This window comes from Phaenicophaeus curvirostris, chromosome 2 (assembly GCF_032191515.1).
Source record: "Phaenicophaeus curvirostris isolate KB17595 chromosome 2, BPBGC_Pcur_1.0, whole genome shotgun sequence".
Lineage (NCBI taxonomy): Eukaryota > Metazoa > Chordata > Aves > Cuculiformes > Cuculidae > Phaenicophaeus > Phaenicophaeus curvirostris.
In genome coordinates this window covers 114,547,544-114,554,470 of record NC_091393.1, presented here as the reverse complement: position 1 = coordinate 114,554,470, position 6,927 = coordinate 114,547,544, and positions in this window count along the sequence as shown.

The window sequence follows — 6,927 nt, the reverse complement described above, 5'->3', positions numbered from 1 at the left end:
GGGCAGTAGCAGCACAGTGCTCAGCCAGAATCATGACAGATAGGAACTCTCCCTGGCTAACGTTATATGTTCTGATGAAGCCCAGGCCAGCACTCAAGGAAAACTCTCAGGTTTTAGTGCTCTCACAGACTTCAGTCTTCAGTGCCAGCAGCGTGGTAACACTGACAGTATAGCATGAAGCAAGGCTTTGTTCCAAACAAACCAGAATTGGCTCATCTAACCAGCCCTACCTCTGGGTGTAGAGTGACCTTCCCGATTAGCCTTTTAAAAGCCTTTCACTATATATGGCACTTTCAGTCTTGGCGAGATAAATCTGAAGGGAGAGTAAAGGGATGTCTCATGATGCAAGTACTAAAGCATTCTTGGATTTTCAAGAAAAAATACACAAAACAACTTCCTGACTCAAAAAGAGCTGTATCTGGCATGGGAAACTTCTACATTAGACCTCATCCTGACAGAGAAATGTTAATCACAAAATTTAGAGTTTGCTTAGGTGGAAGTTATAATGACTTGGTTTCATGTTTTATGTGCTTTTAAAATGCATTTTACATGTTTCACTTGTCAACAAGATAAAGCCCTAACCAGTAAAATTTGTACTCACTGTCTCAAAAGATCCTGTTTACAAAACTGAAAAAAACCAGAGGTGCATCAGCCAGCCTGGAGCAGAAAATTTAAACAAAGAAAAATGTGAATGAAAATTTACAGCATCACAGAAAAATTTCATTAGACCTTTAAAAAGTCACAGTTAAGAAAAACGTGTACACGGGCTAAAACCAACATCCTTCTGAAGAAGGAGTGGAAGAAAAGTTAATATTTTGCCAACACTTCTGTAGACAAAATAGGGCAATTGGGTAATTATAAGCCTGTCAGTTTGACATTTATTCCAGGCAAAGTGATGGAGTTGCTGATAGGAAAGTCAATTAATAAAGCATTAAAACAGTGCAATTTAATTAATGGCAATCAACACGGATTAATGGAAGAAAGATCTTATCAAATTAATATGCTATTTTTATAAGACTACAAATTTGGTGGATAAAAGCAATTGTGGTAATATTGTATAATTTGACTTTGGATCCATTTGCAGTATTACAAAAGATTGTGACAGAAAACAGAACTAATATGATGAACACACCTGGCCAATCAACTTGTTTCAAAGCTAGCTAGCACGAGATCTAACAGCCTCATGTAACATGGGGCTATCAGACAGTAGGTTCTGCAGCCTTCTTCTTATTAATAATGCTATTGGAAATATAGGAGAAAGCAGTGGCTTTGCTAATGATATTTTTCAATGAACCAAAATACGGAAGTGGGCGGAAGTGGGCAATGCCTTTTTAGTAATGCTTGAGGAGCAGGTGCAAAAGAAATAAAAGGTGTTTTACATTTAACACAATGTAAATGACCCATTTAAGAACAAACCCCTCTTGTCTAATATAAGAAGAGTTTTCCTTTGGGAAACCGAAAAATGAATGGGGGTCCAGGCAGACAACAAGCTGAGCCCCAGAGCCCTCTGAAATCATGCTGCCAAAAGGGCCAATGGAATATTTTTCTGTGCGCAGAGGATAGCATCAAGGGGGAGCAAAGAGATTGTATTACTTCTGCATTTGGCATTGGTAAAAGCTATTGGAGTAATGTCCTGTGTCAGCAGCTCAGGAAGGATGTTGGCAAATTGGAGGTAGTTCAGAGAAGAACCACAAGAATATCAATCAAAAACAAAGGCCATAAAATGGAGTGACTCCACAAGGTAAGTCTATTTAGATTTAGTGTATCAAAGTAAAAGCTGAGAAATAACTTGATTATGGTTTGTAAGTGCTTTATATGGAACAGATAATATCTAATAGGGGAGGTTTTGCTCTGGCAGAAAAAATATAAAGAAATCCCATGGAAATCTGAAGACACAAAATTTCAGTTAGATTAAAGATCAGCAACGACTGCAACCATTTTCCATTCACTGTGATATCTTTTTTGGCTAGATCTTCTCAAGTCCTGCTCTTGTTCAATCAGAATTGATCCCAGGTAAGATAATGACAGATGCTGATGCATCAGAGATGGTCATAAGTTGGTTTACACCCTTTGCACCTGTGCAGACTGTACCATAGAATCATTGACTGGTTTGGCATGGGAGGGACCTGAAAGGTCATCTAGATCCCACTCCCCTGAAACCGTTAGGGGTATCTTCCACTAGATCAGGTTGCTCAAAACCTCATCCACTCTGGCCTTGAACACCTCTGGGGATTCATCTCAATGTATATTTTTAAGTAAATAAAATAAAGATCTTCCTCAGTGAAGAATGGGATCCAAATTTATCTAACGGGAGTTTCTTGTGTATATCAAGAGGTGCTTTGTCATGATGGGGGTGGTGTTTCTTCCTAGCTCTGCTTTGGGAACCTGCTCACTTTTCAGCACTACTCAAAAAGCTGGCAACACAAGATTGCAATGACGTTTTGGCGAACAACTCCTAGAAGAACATCCAGTTGTCATGTTTCCATCTCACATTCGCCTCCACCAGCATCATGCTGATGGGTGCAACTGAGGTAGCAAAATCTGCCAGAGGGATCAGGTTCAGGTTATGTGCTTGTCTGGAAAACAACTTCCCAAGGCAACTTATTCCTAAAGTGAAAAATGGTTGTTATAGCTCCTTAATATCTCCCTAATGGCAACTTTCTTGAGCGAATTCAATCCCTAAGATTAGGAATACTTAGTCATAATATTTCATAGCTTCTCTTGCACATAAGGTTTTCCCTGGAATGTGTAAACATAACACTTCTCTTCCTAATCTTACATCCATGGGTGTCCTCTACTCACCTGGTCCATTATGAAAGAAATAACTCCACCCTTTTTCTTCTCTTAGAAATACCAGTGTAACTTAAATTCTGGGAAATATAAAAGACATGCCACTCACATCTTGCTAGTGAGGGAGTGCTTTTCCTCAGGTAACTTCATAAAGGTAAAAGAGGGGGCTGTTTAGAAGAGAATTCCACTATGTAAGATTGATTTCAATAAGTGAAGGATAACATTGATATGGATATATATATATATAACACAATCACTTTTTAGCTTCTGGGAATGGTGCCATCTGTGAATAAAGATAGCTAGTGGTAGCAGAGAAATCTAAGGTCTGACTGGGGTAGCCAACAGCCCACAGTTTTGACAGTCTGATTTGAAGGGCAGTGTTGTGATTTAGAAGGTCAATTTGCTGTTGCTCATGCTCATCCGAGGTCCATCAGCAACACATCCAACATACAGATGAAGATTTTTAAACCACCAGGAATGGTTAGGCTGGGAACACACTATGGTCACAGCCTCAGCTAAAACTTGGGTATGTAATACTATTACTTTGAAAAATACAATATGTTACTGGGATCTGAAACCAGAGACAAAGATCATTGGTTCCTGAGCCAAGGACTGCTTTGTCTCCTAGGCAGAACACACTCCCATATGCAGAGATTTGTCCTGCAGACAACCAAGACACTTTTTGCATCCCAGATGAATGAACATACGAAGACAAAACTCACAGCCCTTCAGCTAACAGCTTTTTCCTTTACAATTTCTGTACAATATAACAAGAAGGCAGCTTGCAGAAATGTTGAACCTGCTTCTCTCTACTTCATTTAACCGGCTTCTATACATAAATTACTTTGTGGAGTGTTTTTTATTTTATTGCACTGTACTCAGCTGTAAATCATGCACTGATTTTTTTTTCCTTTTTTTTTTTTATTGTTTGCATGTAGAATGAAGCCTAAGGCTTGATTCTGACTACAGATATGGCACATAGATATTTATCCTTACATAATTTTTTGTATCCTTATTGCATACACACACGTGCAGTTCATGCAAATGGGTACATTTCCTATCAAGTTACCTCTTGACAGTAGCTCATTTAATAAAAAAATCAACGCAAGTATCAAAAGTCAAAACTGCACCTCTTTTTAAAGAACAGGTGCTAGCCTCCTGTCTTTGTCTTTTTCAATGTCTTTGAACTGCCCTTTTTGATGTATGGAGAAAAGACTTGTCCCTTTACTGTCCCACGATTTACCACTTTGCTTAGCTTTTCTTACTAACGTACTAAAGTTCTAGTGTAAATGAATACAAAAAATGATGACAAAGTACAGAAAAAGATATCAAACTTGGCATGGGGATGCAGCCTTAACAACTAGTGGGGAGGTACTTGCAAGCATATTTTGAGCTAGCTACTTTAATTAATTTTGCTGGAATAAGACTGTCTTCTCAACATGACAGTTCTCAACTCTTAGTAGTTATTTAATGTTCCCAATAGACTCAGCCCTGCACTTCGTAAATCAGCAAAAAATAAAATGTAGGTCTTTATTTTACCACTTCAAAAATTATTACCCTTTTTGTTCTGGCTTGTGTTTGTATGCTGATAATGTATTTTCTGTAAGGGGACAAGGAGCAGACTGACCTGGAAAAGGAAGTCTTTTTTATGTAAAATTGTCTTTGATCACTCACAAGACTTGCGCTCTGATCTAAGCTCATTGACATCAATGGAAGAAAGACTGCTATTGGCTTGAGGGGGGGAGGGTTGGCTCCAGTCCACACAGAGTCCATATACACAAAAGCAGATGCTAAAAGATAAAACATACTTGTCTCTGCACAAGCTTAGGTTTATAACATAATCAGATGTCTTTTCACTTAATTTTTTTTCTTAGTCTACAACATAGGAAACTCCAATTTGTACAACGATTGTTGCTGTTTACCTGCAGATAAACCTTGGATACAGAAAAGAGGAGAGCTTGGTGGATACTTTACAAAGCATGAAAATGGAAGGCCTCTACCATAGACACTCCTGGGACACTGAAGAAAAGGAAAAGTAAAAATAAGGCTCCAGGGAAACCACCCCCACCAAGCTGCATTTCCTGCAGGAAGAGCTATTCCAGAAAGGAGACTCTGCACTTCACTAATGGACATGGTCATCTAAGTAGCAGATAACTGCAGAGTCTGTTTAAAAGATAAAGAAACTTCTAATGAGATTGTCTCTCTAGGTGACAGTTTCCAGGCAAGGCAGATCAGCACAATGAAGTCCTTAGATAAAAAGTCAGACAGCAATGGTCCTAAAGGGAATCCTCCTCAGTTTACTTGTGGGAAAAAATGCAACCTTCAGGCTGACATGTATCATGGTGAGATTACTATAGTTTTGTCATAAGCCATTCTGTTGATTAGTCCTTTGGTACCATTGATTCAGAAAAATTCTCTCGTTCCATTGAAGGCAAAAATATAATGAAACAATACTTTTCACCACCAACACAGTTTATTTCAACAACAGTCTTCCAAGAACTATGACTATGACATTTAGGTTTGGACCAGACAACAGCATCTCTTTAGCCGAAACATTCTGGCCAATGCGCTTCAAGTCAAGCATCTCTTTTTTTTTTGATGGTTAATGCCTCCTGCATAAAGCAACATGGATATGCAAGATAAGCAGCAGTTAGATGAAACTTTATTGCTGACTTTGTCTTCAGACTCTGATCTGACTTTTAGAACCTTGTTCCATTGAATATCTCACGTGTTATATGGTGACCTTACCCTCCAATTTCAGCTGACTGACATAGACTTACATCAGAGAGAAACAGGCATGGGATTGTGTACACCTATGAGGCATATACAAATTTGTTCATTCTGAGCTTACTTCTTTAACACTGGACTGAATTTGCAGCACTTTCACTGATCTATCTGAGAACAGAAGCAGTGTTTACAAAGTGGTAGTTTGGGGAAAAGACTCCCTAAATAATGAAAGTAAAATCATTAAAATATACTAGAAGAGAGAAATTGATCCCATGGATAGTTACCTGTGTCATTTCCAGTCACACTACATGTACCCCCTCACACCTTTTAGGGTAGAATTAAACACAGAAAATGAAGTCTACAACCTCTTCCTTTCAAACCTTAATATTTATCTTTATAGCAGGTGCATCCCATTCCACCCTGAATCACTTCTTCAGATCCTATTAAAAATCAGGAGTTTCCAACTAGAGGTTTGAGATTAACTGGATTTTCAACCCTTTCTCTTTTACTCCTTTTTCCTCTTGGGCTTTGAGGCTCTGGGTAGCCTTTTCAGAGTTGCTAGGGACTGTGGCTCCAGCTGATGCTGGGTAACTAAGAAAGTTAAACAGAAAACATTGGTTTAGAGAACAAAGGTTGATGCAAGAGCCTAGGTCTCATGCTTTGTCATAGTCAGAAGGAGTATGCAGGGGGAGAGGAAGGGAGAAATTGTGTAAAAAGCCATCTACTAAGAAAAGAATGTTTGATTTGGATCACAGGATGTGAGACTGGAGAATGCATTGCATAACTTTATGGCTTGTCCTTATTTGCAATGATTCAGTATCCGGCACTGCTCATCCCATTTCTAAAAATGGTATTGAATAGTTACAGATTATTCAGAGGTGATCGGAATAACTGAGGAATGGGAGGAAAACACCTTTTCATTTAACAGCACACAGCAAAGACTGGGTCTGCAGGTTATCCTATAGGTAGTTGCAGATCACTGCTTCTGTGCCCTTCCCCACTACCTAAGGGACGTTCAAAGGGTCAAATCCCAGCAGTCCGTGTTCCTATAGGCTCATCTTCTCCATGCCAAATTTAAGATCATGACAATCCTTTCCCAGCAGTATTTCTCTGCGTAACAGGGCACGTTGAGCTCCCAGTGTGGAGAATTAGAGGCGAGGTGCATGTAATCCTGTGGAGGCAGAGCTACCTCTCACCACAGCCATTTCTGAACGCTTCCCTCCCAAGACCATCCCTCTTGAAGGCATCTAGAGCCTCTTCAGAGCACTGTTTAGAGGTATTTCTACCTCAAAGCAGTCATCTCCAGGTCAGCCTTCTCTATAACGGCTATTCAATTATTAGCATGCTTATTTTTTTCCAACTCTTTGAAAGAACCTGCAGGTCCTCACCCCAAAAGAACATTTTTTTCCC